Source organism: Haliotis rubra, unplaced genomic scaffold (genome assembly GCF_003918875.1).
Source record: "Haliotis rubra isolate DU_JTF1 unplaced genomic scaffold, ASM391887v1 Scf613, whole genome shotgun sequence".
Lineage (NCBI taxonomy): Eukaryota > Metazoa > Mollusca > Gastropoda > Lepetellida > Haliotidae > Haliotis > Haliotis rubra.
This window is the reverse complement of record NW_025767317.1, coordinates 345,747-371,524: the sequence shown is the minus strand read 5'-3', so window position 1 is coordinate 371,524 and position 25,778 is coordinate 345,747.

Below are 25,778 nucleotides of genomic sequence, written 5' to 3'. Positions count from 1 at the left end.
GATATTGCTGGAATATTGCTAAAAGCGGCTTAAAACTAAACTCACTCACTCACTTTCATGTTACACTCATGTTTGGTGTCGCAGTGGACTTGCACAATAAAATGAGATAATTTAGGACGAACACAAGCTGTGTATACACACATGTCACTATATAATGCAATAATACTGAAAGCGACATTAAATCTCACCGTACCTCACCACAACTCACTTCAACTAACTGTATCATATATATCAAACTAGCAGGTTAAACGTTATTATATACCTGTCAATGCCTCAGTATAACACATTACGCTAATTATAAGTTCAAGGCGACAGTAAATATTAGCACATGTGGATGATATTCAAAGTAAATGCTACTAAATAGGTATTCTACTCTTATGAAACTGTAAATATTAATTAATCTAGTGGAGTAACAGCAGACATTATGTAAGTGTTTCACTAACGTGTTGTACCTTGCCAAATGAATAATTAGACATTCATGAAATGCATCTGCCTATAAACATCTGTGACAAATGTGTGAATATGGCCACGCTGCTAATGCTGACTGTTCGACGCTACTAGTCGCGGGCGTCAGGCAATGAGAATTTTATTGGTGCATTAATCATATTAATCAATAGGTATAGATATATGAGTAATTTACAAGTTCGTGGGGCAATATACACAAAAAAGCAATATTCCAACAATATCACGGCGGGGTCACCAGAAGTGGCCTTCACACATTGTCCCCATGTGAGGAATCGAACCCGGGTCTTCGGCGTGACGAGCGGACGCTTTAACCACTTGGTTAGCCACCACCCCTTCACAACATAAACGATGATACAATAATACTGACGATAATAACAAAAATATACTGAACCATCGACGTGGGGAGCCTTTTCATCGCATCACAATCAAATAACTATTTGGTTTTTCAGGTGAATAAATGACTTCACTTCGAATGTTGCCACCGGTGTAGGATACGTTCACCTTTACGCTAGCACCCGGTATCATCATTTATCATACAGTGTATAGCGTTCTCGGCAGGATAAAACCAACGGATATTTTCGGTATCCGTTTGGGTCATATACGGATATCGATGCAAATTAGAGAGGTCATATTCACTACTTTCACTGTGTAAACAAACATGGCGTCACGTGTCGGCGATCGTGTCCGGATTGACGGCCGTGGTTACGGTACTGTCAGCGCTTTGATCCAAGAAAATTCATATCTGGTTATGATAGATGAAGTGGATTACGAAGTGAAGATAGAAAATCATAGGCTTACGAAGATACCAATACCAGTTCCCCGACCGGCTGTCAGTGTTAGCGAGCAGACGGCACAGGACTCAAGGTGCAGAATGTGACGCGAACATTAAAGTGTATTAGTTGTTCAAAAATGTTAATTGGACTTTTCTGAAGTTCCACACAAGTTTGTTGTTATTTTTCAAACGAAAGCTAAGATTTGGTGACCACAATACGTGCTTTAACATAAAAACTTACTGGGAACTAGATATCCTAACGCAGTCACTTGAGTGATGAGAAGAACATTGTGTCACCGAGCTTGTGACGTAACGTATTACCTCTCTCATATTTTGACGTCATAGATATCTGTGCACATTCCACGATTTTTGTGGCAATTGAATTTTTTTTAAATTATAAAGTAAGAATGACATTGTATGATAAATGGGTTATCACACTCGTGTGTTTTGGGATGGCGAATAGCCTGCATTAGGAATAAACACTTTGTATTTAGCTCACCAAGGCTCGCTATATACAATGTTTATTCCTAATGCAGGATATTAACCATCCCAAAACACACACGCTTGATAACCTATATATTCAGAAACATATGTTATAACAGTCGGTATCGTAAATCGTCTCTGCTTTTAGCACACATTTATTGTAGCCAGGGAAGCGATTATTTGTATGTTTCAGTTTTATCCACCATCAAACATGGTTTTGTACTTTCTTCTGTCCCGTAGTGCACGAGCTCCTTGTGGCGCTCCTTCCTTTATCGGCGGAAATACGTTATCAGAAACCAAAACAAGATAACTCGCGACGGGCCGCGTATTGTTTGATGATGTGAAACTCTAATTAAGTCAAGATTTGACTTTTGTGGGATTCAGTTGTTTCCTGGTGATGTAAACATGTTCTCCTTATATGGTCGTGTGGCCATTTCTTATTGCAGACTTGGCAACCCAGTTTGAGTGGACGTAAAAACGCTTCCGAGAGCAATTAGCGACTTGACTTTTCCGCCTTCCGAATTGACTAAGAATCAACACAAACGATACGCACCTCTGTCCCGTGCTGTTGGCGTCCTGTAGCTAAACATTAGCATACACTGGACGTGGCTCGTTAAATTAAAGAATTTCAAAATGTATGGGGCAAAATTTTGCGACATCAGCAAACTTCTTGTACGTGTGTAAAGGTTCCGGGTTCGGGTTCGGTGTTACTCTTGCGAAGGTGTAGAAGTGACTTCGTTCGGACAGGCCAGACAGGTACACCGAGGGGTTGGGGCTGAAAGAAACTATAGTACTTTTGTGGGGGAAACTACAATCTTGATGATCGAATCTAGTTTATTACTGTGTATATCTCGTAGTAAACGAATTACACTTTCACTTGGAGAGAGAGCGAGTGTGTAACTCCGATATGCACGTAGTTACACGTAGAGACAGTGGTTTAGTTTCTATTCGTCTACATCTCAATTCGCCTTCAACCCATATCGCATAATGAGCCTGACTCACTGGTCAGGGCCATACAAATCTTAATCGACTGAATGACTGAGTAACACCGATGTGGACGTATTTCAGTTTCACGTGGGGTGAGCGAGAGGCGCCGATATTAGCGTATTTCAGTTTCACGAGGGGTGAGCGAGAGGCGCCGATATTAGCGTATTTCAGTTTCACGTGGGGTGAGCGAGAGGCGCCGATATTAGCGTATTTCAGTTTCACGTGGGGTGAGCGAGAGGCGCCGATATTAGCGTATTTCGGTTCCACTTTGGGTGAGTGAGTGGCGTCGATATTAGCGTATTTCAGTTTCACGTGGGGTGAGCGAGAGGCGCCGATACTAGCGTATTTCAGTTTCACTTTGGGTGAGCGCCGATATTAGCGTATTTCAGTTACACGTGGAGTGAGCGAGAGGCACCGATATTAGCGTATTTCAGTTTCACGTGGGGGGTGAGCGAAAGGCGCCGATACTAGCGTATTTCAGTTTCACTTTGGGTGAGTGAGTGGCGCCGATATTAGCGTATTTCAGTTATACGTGGGGTGAGCGAGCGGCGCCGATATTAGCGTATTTCAGTTTCACGTGGGGTGAGCGAGTGTCGCCGATATTAGCGTATATCAGTTTCACGTGGGGTGAGCGAGAGGCGCCGATATTAGCGTATTTCGGTTTCACTTTGGGTGAGTGAGTGGCGTCGATATTAGCGTATTTCAGTTTCACGTGGGGTGAGCGAGAGGCGCCGATATTAGCGTATTTCAGTTTCACGTGGGGTGAGCGAGAGGCGCCGATATTAGCGTATTTCAGTTTCACGTGGGGTGAGCGAGAGGCGCCGATATTAGCGTATTTCAGTTTCACTTTGGGTGAGCGAGAGGCGCCGATATTAGCGTATTTCAGTTTCACGTGGGGTGAGCGAGTGGCGCCGATATTAGCGTATTTCAGTTTCACGTGGGGTGAGCGAGTGGCGCCGATATTAGCGCATTTCAGTTTCACTTTGGGTGAGCGAGAGGTGCCGATATTAGCATATTTCAGTTTCACGTGGGGTGAGCGACAGGCGCCGATATTAGCGTATTTCAGTTTCACGTTGGGTGAGCGAGAGGCGCCGATATTAGCGCATTTCAGTTTCACTTTGGGTGAGTGAGTGGCGTCGATATTAGCGTATTTCAGTTTCACGTTGGGTGAGTGAGTGGCGCCGATATTAGCGTATTTCAGTTACACGTGGAGTGTGCGAGTGGCGCCGATATTAGCGTATTTCAGTTTCACTTTTGGTGAGCGTGAGGCGCCGATATTAGCGTATTTCAGTTTCACTTTGGGTGAGCGAAAGGCGCCAATACTAGCGTATTTCAGTTTCACTTTGGGTGAGCGAGTGGCGCCGATATTAGCGTATTTCAGTTACACGTGGAGTGAGCGAGCGGCGCCGATATTAGCGTATTTCAGTTTCACTTTGGGTGAGCGAGTGGCGCCGACATCAGCGTATTTCAGTTTCACTTTGGGTGAGCGAGAGGCGCCGATATTAGCGTATATCAGTTTCACGTGGGGTGAGCGAGAGGCGCCGATATTAGCGTATTTCGGTTCCACTTTGGGTGAGTGAGTGGCGTCGATATTAGCGTATTTCAGTTACACGTGGGGTGAGCGAGAGGCGCCGATACTAGCGTATTTCAGTTTCACTTTGGGTGAGTGAGTGGCGCCGATATTAGCGTATTTCAGTTACACGTGGAGTGAGCGAGAGGCACCGATATTAGCGTATTTCAGTTTCACGTGGGGTGAGCGAAAGGCGCCGATACTAGCGTATTTCAGTTTCACTTTGGGTGAGTGAGTGGCGCCGATATTAGCGTATTTCAGTTCTACGTGGAGTGAGCGAGCGGCGCCGATATTAGCGTATTTCAGTTTCACGTGGGGTGAGCGAGTGTCGCCGATATTAGCGTATATCAGTTTCACGTGGGGTGAGCGAGAGGCGCCGATATTAGCGTATTTCGGTTTCACTTTGGGTGAGTGAGTGGCGTCGATATTAGCGTATTTCAGTTTCACGTGGGGTGAGCGAGAGGCGCCGATACTAGCGTATTTCAGTTTCAAGTGGGGTGAGCGAGAGGCGTCGATATTAGCGTATTTCAGTTACACGTGGAGTGAGCGAGTGGCGCCGATATTAGCGTATTTCACTTTAACTTTGGGTGAGTGAGTGGCGTCGATATTAGTGTATTTCAGTTTCACGTGGGTGAGCGAGTGGCGCCGATATTAGCGTTTTTCAGTTTCACTTTGGGTGAGCGAGAGGCGCCGATATTAGCGTATTTCAGTTTCACTTTGGGTGAGTGAGTGGCGCCGATATTAGCGTATTTCAGTTTCACGTGGAGTGAGCGAGAGGCGCCGATATTAGCGTATTTCAGTTTCACGTGGGGTGAGCGTGAGGCGCCGATATGAGCGTATTTCAGTTTCACGTGGGGTGAGCGAAAGGCGCCGATGCTAGCGTATTTCAGTTTCACTTTGGGTGAGTGAGTGGCGCCGATATTAGCGTATTTCAGTTACACGTGGAGTGAGCGAGCGGCGCCGATATTAGCGTATTTCAGTTTCACGTGGGGTGAGCGAGTGGCGCCGATATTAGCGTATTTCAGTTTCACGTGGGGTGAGCGAGTGGCGCCGATATTAGCGTATTTCAGTTTCACGTGGGTGAGCGAGAGGCGCCGATATTAGCGTATTTCAGTTTCACGTGGGGTGAGCGAGAGGCGCCGATATGAGCGTATTTCAGTTTCACTTTGGGTGAGCGAGAGGCGCCGATATTAGCGTATTTCAGTTTCACGTGGGGTGAGCGATCGGCGCCGATACTAGCGTATTTCAGTTTCACTTTGGGTGAGTGAGTGGCGCCGATATTAGCGTATTTCAGTTTCACGTGGGGTGAGCGAGTGGCGCCGATATTAGCGTATATCAGTTTCACGTGGGGTGAGCGAGAGGCGCCGATATTAGCGTATTTCAGTTTCACTTTGGGTGAGTGAGTGGCGTCGATATTAGCGTATTTCAGTTTCACGTGGGGTGAGCGAAAGGCGCCGATACTAGCGTATTTCAGTTTCACTTTGGGTGAGTGAGTGGCGCCGATATTAGCGTATTTCAGTTACACGTGGAGTGAGCGAGAGGCACCGATATTAGCGTATTTCAGTTTCACGTGGGGTGAGCGAAAGGCGCCGATATTAGCGTATTTCAGTTTCACTTTGGGTGAGTGAGTGGCGCCGATATTAGCGTATTTCAGTTATACGTGGAGTGAGCGAGCGGCGCCGATATTAGCGTATTTCAGTTTCACGTGGGGTGAGCGAGTGTCGCCGATATTAGCGTATATCAGTTTCACGTGGGGTGAGCGAGAGGCGCCGATATTAGCGTATTTCAGTTTCACTTTGGGTGAGTGAGTGGCGTCGATATTAGCGTATTTCAGTTTCACGTGGGGTGAGCGAGAGGCGCCGATACTAGCGTATTTCAGTTTCAAGTGGGGTGAGCGAGAGGCGTCGATATTAGCGTATTTCAGTTACACGTGGAGTGAGCGAGTGGCGCCGATATTAGCGTATTTCAGTTTCACGTGGGGTGAGTGAGTGGCGTCGATATTAGCGTATTTCAGTTTCACGTGGGGTGAGCTAGTGGCGCCGATATTATTGATTTCAGTTTAACTTTGGGTGAGTGAGTGGCGTCGATATTAGTGTATTTCAGTTTCACGTGGGTGAGCGAGTGGCGCCGATATTAGCGTATTTCAGTTTCACTTTGGGTGAGCGAGAGGCGCCGATATTAGCGTATTTCAGTTTCACTTTGGGTGAGTGAGTGGCGCCGATATTAGCGTATTTCAGTTTCACGTGGGTGAGCGAGAGGCGCCGATATTAGCGTATTTCAGTTTCACTTTGGGTGAGCGAGTGGCGCCGATATTAGCGTATTTCAGTTTCACGTGGGGTGAGCGAGAGGCGCCGATACTAGCGTATTTCAGTTTCACTTTGGGTGAGTGAGTGGCGCCGATATTAGCGTATTTCAGTTACACGTGGAGTGAGCGAGCGGCGCCGATATTAGCGTATTTCAGTTTCACGTGGGGTGAGCGAGTGGCGCCGATATTAGCGTATTTCAGTTTCACGTGGGGTGAGCGAGTGGCGCCGATATTAGCGTATTTCAGTTTCACGTGGGGTGAGCGAGAGGCGCCGATATTAGCGTATTTCAGTTTCACGTGGGGTGAGCGAGAGGCGCCGATATGAGCGTATTTCAGTTTCACTTTGGGTGAGCGAGAGGCGCCGATATTAGCGTATTTCAGTTTCACGTGGGGTGAGCGATCGGCGCCGATACTAGCGTATTTCAGTTTCACTTTGGGTGAGTGAGTGGCGCCGATATTAGCGTATTTCAGTTTCACGTGGGGTGAGCGAGTGGCGCCGATATTAGCGTATTTCAGTTTCACGTGGAGTGAGCGAGCGACGCCGATATTAGCGTATTTCAGTTTCACGTGGGGTGAGCGATTGGCCCCGATATTAGCGTATTTCAGTTTCACGTGGGGTGAGCGAGTGGCGCCGATATTAGCGTATTTCAGTTTAAGAAGGAGGCTATTACATGCAGATGGTAAATTTGTCACTGCATTTAGAAAACGCGATATATTTGTACATCAATCAATAATTGTTTTAATAGCAGCATTTTGTTCAGGTGAAGCTATTCAGCAGTGAACATGTTTTAAGTACGAAATCATTCCAAAAACGATTCCGACCGCATGAATCACCAGCAAATAATATCAAGTAATGGCACCAGGTGTTCGCAAAAAGTTGAGCCTCGAAGGAACAGCCTTAACAGGAACGGTTAACTTGTTTTTCTTAGTGAGAAGAAAGCATCATCAAGAACCTTCGAAAGGGAAAACTTCGGAAAGTTTACATTATGGAATTAAATATGAACTGGAACTATCAAAGAGATCACGTATAACAAGCACGTCCACAACGCTGCAGGTGTCACAGATGTCAAAGACCATCACACAGACACGTGAGAAGGGACCTGCTAGGAGTCCACAGACGTCGTGATATTACTGCATATCTGTGCATATTGGTGTTTGCTCGGTCACCATTAGCTCACGTTGTATTCTGTCCACAGTCCTATTGCAAACTAGGAGAGAATACTTTACTTTGATAAGAGTTACACTGGACACATAAAAATGGCGAGTCCCTCAATAACCGTAAGCAACGTTACACACAGCATGTTCATCAGGTCAAGTATGTTTTGACACTGATTTTAATAATGTTAACAAATTCAATGTTTAACAAACATTGGCATGACAGGACCAGACTGAGAATCGAACCCCAAATCATCTGTTCTCCTCAGACGCTCTATCCACTACACCACTGCGGCAGTCCATAACATCTAGTCATCAGTTACATAACTTCCAAATGTCGCTCGCTGCTGAATATCTCAGTGTAGATTTGTTGCATGACACCAATATTGCATTCAGATTATTTACTTTTTGTACGAAAAGTTACATGCCAGTATGTGTATTGACAAAATGAGTCAATCCGTAAAGGTAAAGTATCAACATCATCATCATCATCATCATCATCATCATCATCATCATCATCATCATCATCATCATCATCAACAACAACAATAAACTAGCCACACCCGCAATATAATAACAATGATTAGGCACACCTGCAATGTTCAGTCCCGTTAAGAACACCTGCACCAGTCAGTAGAGGTAGTTCAAGTAAATCAAGTGTGGGATTATGTAACACCAACACCACGTCATGACAAGAGGGTTAGCAGGGGCCTCACGTGTACATGTCCGTGTGCTTTGAGCGACTTTTCATGTTTGTAACGGGAATTAGAACCCACGCAAGTTTATTCATCAAATGTCTCCATCGTTCTGATTCGCGAGCCCCCATGTCACGATCCACATCACCAAAACAAAACGTTATTCTCACCACAACATAACTATTTACGTAATAGAGTCACACAATAGTGAGTGTTTGAATGTACGCTTAAATGTCTTAAACATCTCTGCCTGTTGCTGTCTCCGATCAGGTGTGAGTCTGTGTATTGAGTCATCAGTCAACACGTTCCTGCGGACCACCATAGGTCCCTTTGTAATGCTATGAATAAAAGCGACTAAACCCTCTCCACGTCCATAAGAGTGAGTGAGTATGGTATTACGCCGCTTTCAGAAATACTCCAGCAATATTACGGCGGGGGACACCAGAAATGGGCTTCACACATTGTGCCCATGTGGGGAATCGAACCCGGGTCTCTTTAACCACTAGGCTACCCCCACCGCCCCCACGTCCATAAGAAGTTGATTGCGAGTTAAACTCAATGAAATATTAATTCAGTTGAGTGAAGGAGGCTTTACGCCGCTTTTAACAATATTCAAGCAAGGCTACCCCACCGCCCCCCAAATATTAATTTAATGTGTGTAAAGTGTGAGTAAGTGGATTTTGGTTTTCGCTATCATTTGTCAATGCTATTTTGGAACACGAGGATTGGCTTTGAAAAACAGAGGTTGACATAATGAGTAACATTCATCGTCAATGCTATATTGTTCCCATGTGGCACCAAGAATATGGAACACGAGGATTGGCTTTGAAAATATTGGAGACAGAGGTTGACATCAGTGGATAGCGTTGCCATGACTCCACAGAATGAACCTTTTTGTGTACGTACATATATTATTCAAATTCACCCGTGCTACCAGAGTTGGGTGACAGCTCGTCAAAATAGTTGTTAGATAGACTGATATAAAGATTTATTTATTAGTGCATCGAAATAGAAGTTCAATATAGCTAGCTGCTATAGAGCTAGATACTGTACATAGTAGATTTACGCTGCAATAGAGCAAGATAGTGTAGATAATAGAATTTAAGGTATCACATTAAGTTTCTTGCCTCATTAACATTTGTTATAAGAGATTCACGTTTAGTTCCCCATTTGTATTTCATCAGTTTAATCAAGAGAGTCACGTTTAGTTCCCCAAATAGCATATTTCGGTACTTTAATTTTAATTAGTTTCGTTTTCAATTCCACTGCGCAACAATGGTAGCAGAGCGTGGTTTTCTGTTACATTTTCAATAGAACCAATAGATAGAAATAGAACTCATTTGATATTTAGATAGATAGATAGCTTAGACCAAACTATGTCGGAAACTGGAATAGATAGCCAGCTTAGGTCAACTACTTCGGAGCCAAGATCTCTGTCGGCGACAGCCGAACGTGTTCGTGTGTTTGTGTTAAAACAACAAAAGGCAACAGCCAAATCGAGTTGTACCAAAGCTAGGAATAAACTCATGACTTTGATAGAAAGTGATGATCAACCATCACAGAAACAGGTAAGGGATGGTGTAGATCAACTGAACGAGCTTTCGTGAAAGCAACAGATGTTATATTGGAACTTTCAAAGGTTTATGTTAAACTGGAAGATCGTGAGAATGTTGAAAAGTTGGATCACGAACTTAATAGTTTAGAAGAGGAAAACAACACAGTTCTTGAATCTGTAAAGATATATTTACAAGGTAGATCGGAATCTGACAGATCAGGAAAACGCTCTCTGTCCAGTGGGGTGTTAGATAGGCTTTGCAACGAGGGTGAAAAATCCCGAATTGTTCAGCAACAAAGTGTTGTATCTCGGCGACAATCTCGTGTTGCATTTAGGCAACAATCTGAGGTATCTGACCATGAACGTTTGGTATCTGAAGGACCCAACCAAGGTAAGGTGGATAAACTAGCATTGCATTCTAGTAGAACAGAACGCCAAGGGAAGTCTGATAATCAGGCCATAGGGAATGACATGTGGAAACAGTTAAAGCGTGTTTCCATACCTGTATTTTCTGGTGACGTGAAAACCTACCAAAGCTGGAAGGCTGCCTTTATGACTTGCATTGATCAGTCCCCAGCAACACCTGAGTATAAGTTGTTGCAATTACGCCAGTATCTATCGGGGGGAAGCTTTGAAATCAGTTGAATCTTTAGGTCATAGCTCAGTAGCTTATGATGTTGCTCTGGAACGTCTTGAAAGGAAGTTTGGTGGGAAGCGACGGCAGATTGCAATCCAAAATGAAGAAATTAGTAATTTCAAGCCAATTCGTGAGGGTCATGTTGAGGATCTAGAGAAATTCGCTGATATTTTGGATGTTGCAGTTGCAAACATCAGAGAGTCAGATAGGGTAGAGGAGTTAGGAAATGGTCTCCTTTATGTCACTTTGTTAAAAAAGATGACTGAACCTATGGTGGCACAATATCAAAAGTGGGTGTTTGAAAGGGACAGACAGGAGTCAGTAGAGACTCTCAGAGAATGGATAATGTTAGAAGCAGAATTTCAGATTGTTGCGAAAGAAGCAGTGCGAGGATTGAGTACACCTGGTAGGAGATCAAACCCGAAACAGAAAATGTCTAGCACATTTGTAAGTGATGTTACGGTTTGTGGTGTATGTTCTGGAGAGCATGAGATTTGGAACTGCAAAGTTTTCAAAAGTATGCTCGTGTCTGATAGATGGAATGTCGCCAAACGACTGACACTTTGTTTTCGCTGTCTTAGGGGCAATCATCTTGGTAACAGCTGTCGTCAAAATAGGTTATGTGGCATATCAGGTTGCGCAAAGAGTCACAATAGATTATTACATAATACAAAATCTAGACGGAATGAGTGCACAGACAATTCTGCTCGGGGCTACCAAGAGATAAACAAAGCTGAACCACAGGTTGTTGAGTCAGTGGTTAATATGGGTCATGATGTAGAACATGCAAAATCTAAAACATGTGTTCAACCTGAAAGATCTCATGCAACAATGCCACCAGTGTCCAATACGTTGATAGCTCTTCGCACAGTTCCAGTGGTATTAAAGAATGGTGCGAGGAGCATTACAGTAAACGCCTTGCTGGATGATGCAAGCACGAAGTCGTACATCAATGCGGACATTGCAGCTGAGTTGGGGTTGCAGGGTGAACCACAAAAGATCTTTGTAAATGTCCTTAATGGTCACACAGAATCGTTTGACACAAAACCAGTAGAATTCAAGCTTGAAAGTATCAGTGGTGATCTAGGTATCCAGATGTCTGCAATGACAACTAATAGTGTGACTGGTACTTTGCAAGTGATAGACTGGCAAAAGCATGGGAGCAAATGGGTACATTTGCAAAATATTCCATTCCCCAAAGTAGCAAAGCCTTGCATGGTCGATTTGCTCATTGGTGTTGATCAATTAGAATTGCACCAGTCATATAAAGAAGTAACTGGATATCCTGGGGATCCAGTTGCAAGACTTACACCACTTGGGTGGACTTGCATAGGTCGCTTGTCTGATCAAGGTAGGTTTGAACAAAGTAACTTTGCTAGCTCATTCTTCATAGACAACAAAGATATTGAGCTGAACCAGTTAATGCACAAGTTTTGGGAATTAGATCACGGAAACCCAACATCATCTCAAATAAAGCCTGATGATGAAGTGGTTTTACAAGCAGCACATGAAACACTCACACACAAAGATGGCAGATATGAAATAGGTATTCCTTGGAATGAAAATGTTCATTTGCTGACTGACAACTATCATATGGCTGTTAAACGTCTTTACAGTACTGAAAAGAAGTTGTCTAAACATCCAGAAATAGCAAAGGCTTATGATGACATTATTTCTGAGTACTTGTCAAAGGGATACATTCGCAAAGTTCCACAAGATGAACCACTTAGTGAAACAAAATGGTACCTTCCTCACTTTCCCATTTTGCGTCCTGACAAGAGTACCACCAAGGTTCGTATTGTGTTCGATGCCTCAGCTAAACATGAGGACCTCTCTCTAAATGATGCAATACATGCAGGACCTAAGCTGCAAAGCGAGTTGTTTGATGTTTTGCTTCACTTCAGAAAGCATCCGGTGGCACTTATCTGTGACATAGCTGAAATGTTTCTTCAGATCAGTGTGTCACCAGATGATCGACCTTATCATAGATTCCTGTGGAGGTCAATGGATATGACTAGAACTCCTGATGTGTACGAGTTCAGCAGGATTGTATTTGGAGTTACATCCTCTCCATTCTTGGCCCAATTTGTGACACAGGAACATGCTCGAGTTCACATGAAGAGAATATCCACTGGCTGCAGAAACAGTCATCAAATCGACATATATGGACGATAGCATGACTTCTGTTGAAGATGTGGAAAAGGGTATAGAACTCTATGAACAGTTAAAGGAACTATGGTCTAGGGCAGGAATGCATGCCAGAAAGTGGATGTCAAATTGTCTTGAGGTTTTAGATGGCATACCTGAGAAGGATAGGGTGAATGAGGTTGATCTCAACAGAGGACATTTGCCTTCAGTCAAAACTCTTGGCCTACTGTGGATAGCCACAAGTGATTGTTTCACATTCAGGGTAAACTTTCCCATTACTGTTGAGAAGATCTCAAAAGAGTTTTCCTGAGATATGTTGCCAGGCTTTTTGATCCCTTGGGTTTAATATCACCATTCATTGTTACTGCTAAGGTGATTCTGCAAGAGATGTGGATGGCGGGACTTGAGTGGGATGATGAGGTAGATGGGGTCTTGAGACACAGAATAGAGCAATGGCTGGGAGACTTGAGTGGTCTAGAAGCAGTGAAAGTTCCCAGATGTCTATGCAGTCATAAAGATATGACATCTCTGACTTTGCACACCTTTGTTGATGCCTCGCAAATAGCATATGGAGCAGTTGTGTATGCAGTAACTGCTTACCCAAACGGAGACAAATTGAGCATGATAGTAGCATCTAAAAGCAGAGTTGCACCACTGAAAGCTGTCAGCATACCCAGATTAGAACTTATGGCAGCTATCCTAGGTCTGCGATTGGCACTGAATATCACAGAAGCACTTGATGTTGACATTAGGCAGGTTGTCTTCTGGTCGGACAACATGAACGTGCTATGCTGGATTAGAAATAACAGCCGAATATTCAAACCTTTCGTTGCCAACAGGGTGGGTGAAATCCATGAGGTTACAAGTCCTTCACAGTGGAGACATACTCCCAGTGAGGCAAATCCCGCTGATTTGATTAGTCGAGGTGCCACAGCTCATCAGTTGATGACAAATTCATTGTGGTTGTCAGGGCCTTCTTACTTACTGAGAGATGAAAGTGAATGGCCTGAAACTAAGCTGAAGTCATCAAAGGAGGATGACCTGAAAGAGATGAACAGAAGTATGCTTCGATCTGCAAGCTTTCTTTCAGTGCCGTGTGACTCATGGCGACTAGAACCCTCTCGATTCTCCTCATGGAGAAGACTCACACAGTGAATGCATGGGTTTACAGGTTTCTGCACAATTGTATAGCATCGAAAGATGATAAACTTGAAGGTGAATTATCACCAGATGAGATAAGTGACGCTGAACACCGAATCATCATGAATGTGCAGAAAGAATCTTTTGCGAAAGAACATTCCTCATTGACATCCAGAAAGCCATTACCGTCAGGGTCGAAAATCTTAAACCTCCATCCTCAGGTGGATGACAATGGGCTCATGAGGTTGAAGGGACGCTTGGAATATGCTGAATACTTACCGCATGATACTAAATTTCCAATCATTTTGCCAAAAAAACAACTGGGTGACAACGCTTATTATTAAGCATTATCATGATGAAGGTAAGCATATCGCTGGAACAAACCAAATACTAGCTTCACTTTCAGCCAAGTACTGGATAATCTCTGGCAGAGAAGCGATTCGGGCATGGGAGTCGAAATGTGCACGGTGCCGTTTGAATAAGGCAAAGCCAGTTCAACCGGTTATGGCGCCTTTGCCCAAGATGAGAATGGGAGGTTCACTTCGAGCCTTTACACAGACTGGAGTAGATTATGCCGGGCCATTCTTGACCGTTCAAGGTAGAAGTAAACAACGACAGAAGCGGTACCTTTGTCTGTTTACATGCTTGTCTACTAGAGCCGTACATTTGGAAATGGCCTATGGCTTGGATACGGATTCTTTTCTGAATGCCTTTTTTCGAATGGTAAACAGAAGAGGTCTGCCTGAGCTGGTAGTATCTGATAATGGTACCAACTTTGTTGGTTCTGTCAAGAATTGAAGGAGCTGTTCCTCCTCCTTGATGAGAGTGCAGTTAGACATTCACTTGCAAACAAGGGAATAAAATGGTGCTTCAATCCCCCTCATGCATCACATTTCGGAGGGGTGTTTGAAACCATGATAAAGGCTGCAAAGCGTGGCATCTTTGCTATCCTCAGTGGTGGTGATGTCACAGATGAAGAGTTGATGACAGCTTTCACTGGAGCAGAGGCTCTTATCAACTCTCGTCCCTTAACTTACCAGTCGGCTCATCCACATGACAGTACACCTCTCACGCCAAATCACTTCTTACATGGACAGGTTGGCGGAGTGTTCGCACCTGACACAGTTGACACAACAGATTTCAATCCACGCAAACGGTGGAGAAGAGTTCAAGAGTTGGTGCGTCACTTTTGGTGTCGGTGGATGAGGGAATGGTTACCAGGTCTCAACACTAGACGAAAGTGGTTCTCTCCTCATAGGGATCTTCAAGTTGGAGATGTTGTTTTAGTAATATCTCCCGATATGCCTCGTGGAAACTGGCAGCTTGGCAGAATTGTGAAGATCTATCCAGGAAAAGATGGCCACGTTCGTGTGGTTGATATTAGGACAAAACAGACAGTACTGAAAAGACCAGCAAACAAAGTATGCCCACTAGAATGGACATCGAGTGAAACAAATAGCTATGATTAGCTTTCAGATAGGTTTTAGTCAATGATTGACAGAGGTCAATCATGGAGAGGGGTATGGTCTGAAGACAAAACAGCTGGAACAGATCGCGTAAACGCACCATGCTTCGTGGCTCACCGAGAAGCATGACTTTTCACGTGCAGTCAGACCACGTGCTCTCGACCACGTTGGAAACGGCCGAATCGGTCAGTTGTGTACAGGTTATGTTTGGGTTAAGACGTAATTGAGTTTAGACGTCAGTTTGAGTTCAGGTTTCCCTTGAGTTTGGTTGTTTCTCGAGTTGGGTGACAGCTCGTCAAAATAGTTGTTAGATAGACTGATATAAAGATTTATTTATTAGTGCATCGAAATAGAAGTTCAATATAGCTAGCTGCTATAGAGCTAGATACTGTACATAGTAGATTTACGCTGCAATAGAGCAAGATAGTGTAGATAATAGAATTTAAGGTATCACATTAAGTTTCTTGCCTCATTAACATTTGTTATAAGAGATTCACGTTTAGTTCCCCATTTGTATTTTTGATCATTTCATCAAAGAGAGTCACGTTTAGTTCCCCAAATAGCATATTTCGGTACTTTAATTTTAGTTAGTTTAGTTTTCAATTCCACTGCGCAGCTTCTTATTACCAAGAGACGACAAACGCATAGGTTATTTCAGTTTTTCAGGTTAATTTCTTCAGCCCATCATTAGTATTGTGAATGTCAAGTATGATCATCGTGTTCAGTGATGAATAAGTATTCTGATTTGTACTTCAGGGGTAGTTCGGGGCTTGCTGGTTCAGAAACAGAGTTGTGTCCCTGTCGTGTGCCAGGAACCGGCGAGATTTGCACTGATTTTAGCGCCAGTGCTTTGTACCAGGAGCTACATGCTTTCCTCCACAATTAGATGATATGTAGTTGAAACATCTTTATGAAGCGGTGTGGTAACTAGTGCATTCATTTTGACATTAGATTCATATTGAAATGATTATTAAATGCTATGCTCTGGCTGAATAACTCAAGAGTAAGAGTGTGTTTGTTGTTTGTTGAACAAAACACATAATACGATGGCCCCTTTACGCCCCTGTAGCACCCCAGAAACCTGTGACTGTTGGTTCGAATCCCTGTTTGCCTAAACTATGTTTCTGGGATATCAGCATCATACTCCTGCTCATGGGTTACACCATAGTGGCAAACGCCGAAGGTTGTATTACTTCGGGTTTTCCTCCCACATCAAGCTGACACACCATGATATAACTACAATACTGCAACAATGGCGTTTATCCCAACTTAGTGAGTGAGTTTAGTTTTACGCCGCACTAAGCAATATTCCAGCTGTATGGCGTCGGTCTATAAATAATCAAGTTTGAACCTGACAACAAGCCAGTGATCAACAGAAAAAAGCATTGATCTACGCATTTTGGATACGATGACATGTGTCAACAAAGTCAGCGAGCTTAACCACCCGATCCCGTTAGTCGCCTCTTACGACAAGCATGGGTTACTGAAGAACAATTCTAACCCGGATCTTCACGGGTGAAGGGTAAATGAATGATAGGGGTTAAAGGGTTAACATTTGCTTTAGGCAGTAATATCCCAAGTGTATTGTTGGATACAACTCCAACGTGATGGATGCCCTTGACACTCACTGAGGTCAACGATAAAAGAGTACGGGGCAGTGTGCTGGTAATATACTTACGGCGGATCCTGGCAATGTTACGGAACCTAACTGTGCCCAGCAAGTGAGAGCTTTGGCACACCCATGTTAAAGCACACATCCAGGAAGTATACGAAACGAAATAGAAAAAAACAAATGATGGACTCATTCCAGAATGGACATCCCGAGTGTATGGTGCAGCCTGATATACACTGCGCTGTTTCAAGGTTAATATACAGATGTGCCATTGTTCACACTTACAGTCGTCTTCAGCATCCACATTGATGACGCCAAGATAATTCTCTTTTTATAAAAAAGGTTCGTTTTGTTACAGATACTTCTATTGGATTTGGAAACATTGCAGGGAAGATGAAAAGATGTGCTCAGTCCTGAAGGCAGTGGTACGGACTAAATCTCTGGAACTATTCTCCATTAAGAGTGTAGGACCTGTCGCAGAACTCCTTGGAACATTCTTTGTGCTCACTGTACAACTATGGAACACCCACATTTCCATGCTGTTCAATTAAGATGTTACACACTTAGAGCCTATGCATGTGTTGAATTAGAAGTTTACATCAATTATCGAATATGGAAAGGATATTGTTGCTTAAACTTAATGCTGTTGAATTTATATAACTATCAATGAGCCCCCATCCCCGCTATGTAATGAGCCTGTCTCCGTAGCTTCACATAGGAAAATGGTTTATGTCTAAAAATATCATTACCAAGTCAACTCGGTGCTATTATCCTGTTTATGTTTTATAAACATGTCAAATATGTATTAATATGTCATAATAACCCTCAAACCACTAGAAAACTGCAATAAAATGTTTCCCAAATTGGTTAAATTCTTGACCATACATAGAAAGCTGACTCCTACGTGCCAAGCCATCAAAGGTATGGGCAATGATTACCTTGGACTAATGTACAACAGTCTTGTCATACCAAGCCAGAAATAGCCACGTTTTCCTCCGATTATCTCTACTGACGGGATTGATTAAAGAGACATCCCTGTCTCGTCCACGAAAAGTAAGTGTTTGTTGTCTTTGCCAATGAAGAGGGCAGCCAAGGTTCGTCAAGTTTCTAAACTTGAACTTGCACAGCTGTATGTCGATAATGTCCTTACGTATCTATTTGTTTACCTCGTATTGAAGTCCCAATCAATATGGTCAACAGGTTCGCACAACAGTACAAGAATTCACATAACTTCTGTGGACTTTTTTCGGTGTCAGTGTGTGTTTGCTGTTTAACGCCAGTTATATTCCAGCTATATGACGCCGTCGTGTAAATATCGATTTGAACCTGAGAATTCTGTGGTTGATACTTTACGAGCAATGATCCGTCGAGAGATACGCCATCATGAACCACGACACCAAGCCTGACCACACCGTCCATTCTGTCATCCACATGTGGCGAGGGACCAGTGCTAAAGTAAAAATGGACACCACACAAAATGACTGTATTAGCCAAATTTACTAACGTCAGGAAATACTCGTTTCATCCGGCGGCCATATGAACAACGTTTGAAATCTACGTATCATCTGGCCGTCAGATTTACACACGTTTAAAGGAGTGTTAAAATAAAAGAACATTCAACTCTGTGTTTACGAGTGAATCGGAGTAAGACTTCTTGACGTGTATCGGAACAAGTTAATTGTGTAATTGAATCCACTGCCCCAGCAGCTACAACTGAAACTGATAAAACCCACAGAGTTATCACCTCTCTAACCAAAACATACTGATTAAAAGATCGTATTTTGATATGCATGTCTTTCTGTACATACAATGTGGATGCAAAATCAAATACCCCATCAACATATACCTTCTTTATTGAAATAAAGTCACAAAGTGAGTGTGTGAGTATGGTGTTACGCTGCTTTCAGCAATATTCCAGCAACATCACGGCAGGGAACACCAGAAATAGGATTCACACATTGTACCCATGTGGGGAATCGAACCCGGGTCTTCAGCATAACGAGCGAGCGCTTTAACCATTAGGCTACCACACCGCCCCTCAAAGACCGTTGTGTTGAAGACGAAGGGACCCACGTAAACACTTCGGTTTATCCGAGGTTCGAATGATGATGACAAAGAAAAGCATACGAAGGGACCAACGTAAACACTTCGGTTTAGCCGAGGTTCGAATGATGATGACAATTGAAAGAAAAGCTTACGAAGGGACCAACGTAACCATTTCGGTTTCTCCGAGGTTCGAATGATGATGACAAAAAAAAACATACGAAGGGACCAAACTTTGCCTTCCAGGCAACCGTAAGGTCCACACAACGGTGTGTGACGTCATAATAAAGGTTCATGGTAAACTGAGTGGTAGTGTTTTCAGCCGTTATTAGGAATATCAATTATGATGTTTTAGCTACGGCCGAGGACAGTGGACGTCACACGTCCTAACCGGGGCCGGACAGTCACCACTAAGCATCCCCGCAACTCTTTCTCGAAATATGGCAACCACAAAATATAAGTAAACATAATAAACGCCGAACTCTCTATCGTATGTACATCAATGATAATTGTTGACTGTTGAGAAAACCATCGCTACTTTCATAAACGAATTTACAACTGACCCTTGTAATTGACCCTGCCAATAGTTGGTGTTAAAGTGTGCGGCATTTCTCACACGATGGCGGTATAGCGACCAGCCTTTCACTTCACACCCTCCACAAAATTATCGGGAATCCAAGAACACATACCTTGTCTTGTCAATGTTCCCTGTTTTTTGTTATTTTCACTGTGGCATTTGAAGAAAATGTCTAGCGCAGTGACGCAGCAAGATTGATTATCCTGTAACTCAAACGTCAAAACTGTAGACTGACTGTTAAATAGTTTCCCAACAGGATTCTCGCAAATGTGTGTGAAAAATACTTTCTTTGAAAGCCATTACTTCGTGGATTATTATTTCACACTTTTGAAACATCTGGCTTTATCTGAATTTACTGGCTCTTATCGTATTTATTCCCAACACATTTTAGAAAGTCTTTTTACCTCGGACAGAACGCATTGCATTTTGCACACCTCGAGTATCTAAAACATTACAAATACACACATTAAATTAAACGCCAGTTATCGATGTTCTTGGTTTATAAAACATGTTTTTATGGTGAATTTAAAACTTGTTTCAGTCACGATATGGCTGAAATGTTGTCGGCGTGGCTGCAAATCTCACTCACTCACTCACTCACTCACTCACTCACTCACTCACACACTCATTCACTCACTCACTCACTCACTCACTCTAAAACCAGAATAGTTTTTCAGTGCACTTATACTTCATAGGACGAACATCACTACCTGGTAGTAAGGTATGACACACATCTTGGAGTAAGGTATATCATACATCTGGGGGTACGGTATATCATACATCTGGGAGTACGGTATATCATACATCTTGGGGTACGGTATATCATACATCTGGGAGTACGGTATATCATACATCTGGGAGTACGGTATATCATACATCTGGGAGTAGGGTATATCAAACATCTGGGAGTAAGGTATATCATACATCTGGGAGTAGGGTATATCATACATCTGGGAGTACGGTATATCATACATCTGGGAGTACGGTATATCATACATCTGGGAGTACGGTATATCATACATCTGGGAGTACGGTATAACAGACATCCAGGACTAATGTATGACACATATGTGTAAGGTACGACACGTTAGAGTTAGAGTGAGTGAGTGAGTTTAGTTTTAAGCCGCACTCAGCAATATTCCAGCTGTATGGCGTTGGTCTGTAAATAATCGAGTCTGGACCAGACAATCCAGTGATCAACAGCATGAGCATCGATCTGCACAATTGGGATACGATGACATGTGTCAACCAAGTCAGCGAGTCTGACCACCCGATCCCGTTAGTCGCCTCTTACGACAAGCATGGGTTACTGAAGAATCATCAATTATAACCCGGATCTTCACGGGTGGAGTAAGGTAAGAAGAATATCTGTGATTAAGGTATGACACATCAGCGAGTAACATATATGTGTATGGTATGACACTATCTTGGAGTAATGTATGACAAACATCTGTGTGCAAGGTGTACCATACATCTGGAAGTAACCTATGACACACATCTGTCAGTAACGTATATCTGTTTCTTCTGAGTTCGGTTAAAATAAACCAAATGAACATCTTAATCAAATCCTTCGAAAGCTGATATCCTATTAAAAGCAGTTAAAAACATCAGAAGGTTTGATTTTCAGATAAAACATATTACGAAAATCGCGTTTGCAACAACTGAGTTCTCAGCGTAATGTCGACACTGGTAAACATAAAGAATAAAAAGTTTATCTATTTCTTAAGTTGGTTTAATGACTTTTATTCACGAAGTATTGATCTGGAAAAACCAATAAGACGGATCCTCCTTGTTCACATTGTCATATATTAGTGGCTACGGGAAGCAGTAAGTCAGCTGTTTAGATTTGTCTTAATGACACAATGTGCTCAGTCCCTGCAACGTGACTGAGTTCAACACAAAGTCCAACAGCCCCTTGCCATCTGCACAGCGGTGTAACGTGCCAAGGGATATCTCGAGTCAATATTTGTTACTTCAGACCAAACACAGCTATTCGGTTGCAGTCGAAAGCGACTTGTATCGACTGTTCCATTGTCTGCTTTGAAGAGACTAAATATCTGGGGCGGGTTAAAATATGCATGATGATATCGACATATTTTGTGAGGGTCAAGTTGAGGCTGATGTGAGTATTGCATTTGAATTTGAGTGTGAAATTTAAGGTGAAAACAACTGAATTAAGGGAGACATAAATGGGGCAGAAAAATAAATGTGAAAACGTGACAGAAACAATTAATAAATTTAGACTTTAAACATTAACTGGGGTATTTCGAATAACATATTCAAAAATGAATAGAAAATAGAAAAATGAATTCATGTTCATTGTTTTTAAAGTGTTGATTTATTCAACGCTATTGTATAACGGGGGCATTACTATCCCCGATCACAGGACGCTATCGTATTTTCCGATACTTTTTCAACTATCCAGGGATCATACAAACAAGCTGCCTGATAGGTGCAATGAACTAAACACTCACATTGCCAGCACATCCTCACGGGTACCCATTTTGCAGCTGGGTGAACTGAGACAATGTGGATCTAAGTATCTTTTCCAAGGATAGTACGCAAATGCGCCTACCTCTGGACCAAACCTAGGTGCCTCTACCAGGAATCGAACCCGGGGCTTCAGCATGATAGGCAGACACCTTACCACTGCACTATTGCGCTCCACATAAATAAGTAAGTGAGATTTTTCTGACGCCGCATCAAACACTATGTTAGTTAAATCCAAGCTTGTAGCTTGTTGTGTGAGAAAAGCCCAAGATAATGCAGATCTTAGACTTTCTATTTTTTTAAAGTGACACTTTTGTGCGGAACGCTTGCATCCAGAACAATTTCAGCATCCAATAATTCGTCAATATCGTTTCATTGTAATAGCGATTTGTATTCGATTTGTATCAGTAAATGGTTGGACGACATCGTAATTAAAACCTTTCGAACTGTGACACACCTAGATAACCCCATACAAACACGTATATAACTAAACTGAGTGTATAACCCTATACAAACAAGGATATAACTAAACTGAGTGTATAACCCTATACAAACAAGGATATAACTAAACACCGTGAGTGTATAACCCTATACAAACACGGATATACACTTACGGTGTGGACACACACACACACACACACACACACACACACACACACACACACACACACACACACACACACACACACGCCATAATACTGAGATCTGAACCAGTTATACATCCAACCAGAAGTACAGTAAGCACAGAGTACAGTACACTACAGCTATGGGTAACTCAAAGGGACCACAAATTTAGCAATAATGTCGAAGTAAACAAAACCGGATTATCTTGTACAGATATAACAATGTATGTCAACTAGAGACGATGGGGAATCATTAAATATAGTGTATTCCTCACCTGATTATCTTGTACAGATATAACAATGTATGTCAACTGGAGACGATGGGATATAACAATGATGTCAACTGGAGACGATCATTAAATATAGTGTATTCCTCACCTGATTATCTTGTACAGATATAACAATGTATGTCAACTGGAGACGATGGGGAATCATTAAATATAGTGTATTCCTCACCTGATTATCTTGTACAGATATAACAATGTTTGTAAACTGGAGACGATGGGGAATCATTAAATATAGTGTATTCCTCACCTGATTATCTTGTACAGATATAACAATGTATGTCAACTGGAGACGATGGGGAATCATTAAATATAGTGTATTCCTCACCTGATTATCTTGTACAGATATAACAATGTTTGTAAACTGGAGACGATGGGGAATCATTAAATATAGTGTATTCCTCCACCTGATTATCTTGTACAGATATAACAATGTATGTAAACTAGCGGCAGTAGGGACTAAGTACATGTAGTATTGAGTTTGTGTTTGAGTTGAGCTCACAGCTACCAATGCCAGGTTAAAGCCTGCGTCATAGAGATTCTTCTGGAGGAACAGTAAGCATACGAGGGGTGCCAGCAAAGACCTGAAGAAATCTGCCTACCTTATCTGTGTACACATTGGCAAGTGGCAGCAGCGACGACATGCTGCGTCATCTAAAACATTTACAACACCTGGTTTCATTACTGTAACCTGTAACGCTAGATTCCTGGGTGCAGACTGTTGAGGACAATTATGTTAAAAAGGAGTTGATTAATTTAAAGTTCATGGCAAAATTTGTCAATGAGCAAACCAGTGATCCAAGATGAAATTATCACAATGTGTATGTATCATTGTATTTATATACATTCAGACTTTATCCAACACATCGTCGTGTTCAAACATTAGAGAGAGGTTTACAGTAAAGACTTAACTATAACATCATTCAAGCTTTTATAATTTGGCCACGTAATGTCTTTTGTTGGTACAAAACGTCGAAAACAAATCAGCGTTGAAATGAAAAGGGCTCATTCTTATCATAAGAATACAGCTAAACCTCTCGTCGGTATCTTCAGTTCTGGATAGAAATACAAGTTCATTTTTGCTTGGCATGTATTATGGTGGGTGCCAGCAGCAGGATACAATCATCTTTCACTGACACTTGGTAACCCTGTTATTTGATATAATGATTCATATCATACACATCGTGGGTATTTCATTATATTTTAAATCATTGTGGGTATTATTTTTTTATTTTTTTATTTTTTTTTTTTTTGGGGGGGAGGGAATTTTTTGCATTCAGAAACAAAACAGAAAAAGTGTTATTTGTTTTGGATATAAATACAAATGCTTCGAAGATCTTTGGTATAGAAATGCCTCGCAACATGAGTGTACTTTGCAGTATATCCCGTACAACGTCACTGTGCACTCCCTCTCTTCACGTGTGGTGTTGTGAAAATCCAGTAGATTTCACTCGTATTCCCTTACTTTTTCACCTCAACACAACACTATTTCTACTCCACATGTACATTCAACGATTTCAAAAAGCGTGTAAAAGATTTAAAGCCATTATGAGTACAGTGGTTTTGTAACGTTTCCTGCTGCGTTTTTACTAATCTTTACACCGCGGTAGATTTTCCCGAGAGCTTTTTGTCTTAAAAAAACTTTGTTTTTCGATCACACGCCTTCGTTTAGCATAAATCCTATGTTTACCTGGAAGCGATTTCGCTCGATAACAAACGAAGAAAACGGACATAATAAAAATCGCATGAAAAAAATTAGTTGGTGAGAGCCTTGAACACAAAGAATCGTGAAACATGAAGAACGTTAAGCTGGGTTGTATTTACTCTGAATAAAACACAACACATTGTGAAATGGAAACGACACCTCTTAAACCATGCCGTTTGCAAGCAGACCGCTAGGCGCTGCTTCTGTGCTTATATTGAACGGCCAACAAGGCATATTTGTCGAACGGGGATAACCTCTCCGTCATATTTGATTAAATAACATTGCAATATCCATGGTGTAACCCTGGCAGGTTGGGATTTGAAGACAGGCAAGTAATAGAATATTTGCGTGAATACATAATGTGTGTTTATGCAGAAAACGGAAATATAGCTATTATGTATTGACCCCCTGCTAACAGTCCTACACGCACTGAATTTGTACATATAACATGCTGATAAGTTATATGCCATGAAAACATAAAACACACCTGCTGAAGGGAAAGAGAAACCTAACGAAAGATATACATGTTTCACATTGTTGAGACGTTTCATAGTTTACAATGTTTCCTGTAGGGTGAACAATGTCATCCACCTGGACATTGACGCAAAAAATATGGAACCAATCTTCTCTAAATAAGCCCTTCATCTCAATAAATATTTGTATGCCTGTCGGCACATGATTCCTGTTTGTGAAGTGGAATCACAGATGTCCCCTGATCCATAAGTAAGTTGGTATGTGTGATGGCTTCTATGATGACGTCCATCAACTTGATAAGTCTTGGAAGGACTGTACATTTAACTTGCAGGGTGTACATGTGCAGCAGACATTCTTGTGGGGTCGAGACGTGAGATAGGTCAATATTCCTGGACACACGGGACGGTCAACAACTCGACTGACCACTTGCACAATGTCAAGGCCACCTGACTGACCATGTGTTATATCCCGTTTGGGACCAAAGCCAAGAGATGCCTGTGTTAATGCTGTGGACTTTAACGCAGATGACGTGTTGATAGGTGAGAAAGTTTATTGTACACAATGCAAAAATATGGTGATCATTTAAATTATT